The following is a 1,547-nucleotide window of genomic DNA, read 5'->3' as shown; positions in this document are numbered from 1 at the left end:
CTCCCTCCCTGATCACATTCACCGATGATGAATTTTCTTGACAGGGAAAATTCTATGATGAAGCCATAGTCATAACAAAGATAATAAGTAACTTCAAGGTTAGAAGGATTCTTATCATCACTGGCAGCTATGTGAAAATTTTGTTCAAGTCAGTGTTTGATAAACTTAACCTTTGGGAAAAAAGGTTGGAGTGTCGGCTGACCCACATTTTGGATTTTCATGTGAAAGGAAGGAGGCTTAGGGGTGCTATCATTGGCAGTCACCAAGGGTGAATGAGAGAAATAATTTACAAAGATGGAGGAATTTCTGATAGTGGACTCTCCTCCCAACTACAATGTCATTTTTGGCCACCTATTGCTAAATTATTACAAAGTCGTGGTGTCCACCTACCACATTATAATGAAGTTTCTAAGAGATGAGGAGATACTCATTGTCGGAAAAGAGACTGGAAGCAGCCGTGAGTCTGCTACCTCTGAGCGGCTGGAAGCATGGAGTAGGAGCAACTTGACTTACAAAACCGGAAGGAGGGGGCCTCGAGGACAGTGAGACCACCCAGGAGATTATGGTCACCAAATAAAACCCAATAAATCTTTCATGACAAATGACAATTTTGATGCAGGACACAATGAACTACTCATCCAAACACTTAGGGACCATTGTGATGTCTTTGCATGGTTTGTTGTGCATATGTCGGGAATACTGGTGGACGTCACCTGTCATCAACTAACTGTGAGCACTAAAGTACGAGCGATCAAGAAGAAGATGAGGAACTCAATGACCACACTGGCTGGACCCATTAGAGAGGAGGCACTGAAGCTGTAGGAAGTGATATACATCAGAGGGGTGCAAAATCCCACCTAGTTTTCAAACATCTTCATGGTCCAGAAGGCCAACAGAAAGTTTCGGATGTGTGTCAGCTTCACTAATTTAAATAATGTCTGCCCAAAGGAATGTTACCCGTGTTGACCTCATTTTGGATGAGGAACAACTATTTCTCCTAGAGCCTAGGATCTAGCCTTAGGATCTTCCTATTTACTATCGTAGAAGACTAGTAATGGAGCCCACCCCATTTACAAGTTCAAACCACCTCTTAGCTCTTTTGGGAGGGCTCGCATTGGTGGTCTCAAGTCATCCCCATTTGATTGAGTGGCTAGGGCTACAAGCCATCACCATTTGATTGGGTGGTCAGGAGCACAGGCCATCACTACTAGGCTGAGTCGCTAGGACCAACATGTGAAGGCCCAAAGAGAGTTCCCGTAAGATCTCAATGCATTAGGTGATCCCTTATGACTTGCATACCCACTCCATTTTGCATACAAATATATCAAATTACATTGCATTCACCTACAACACACCATAATATACTTGCATTCATTTTATAGTTTATCAAAATCCAAAATTCCCAAATTTGCACAAAATTAGCCCAATTACTCCAAGCCATTCATTTTTCAACCAAAACTTCTCAAAAAAACTAAATTGGCTACCCTCTCATAAAAAATTGTCAAAATGACTTCAAATTTACTAAAAACTAAATTGACCAAACCAAA

Source organism: Phalaenopsis equestris, unplaced genomic scaffold (assembly GCF_001263595.1).
Source record: "Phalaenopsis equestris unplaced genomic scaffold, ASM126359v1 Scaffold001070, whole genome shotgun sequence".
NCBI lineage: Eukaryota > Viridiplantae > Streptophyta > Magnoliopsida > Asparagales > Orchidaceae > Phalaenopsis > Phalaenopsis equestris.
Note: the sequence above shows the minus strand (reverse complement) of the source record.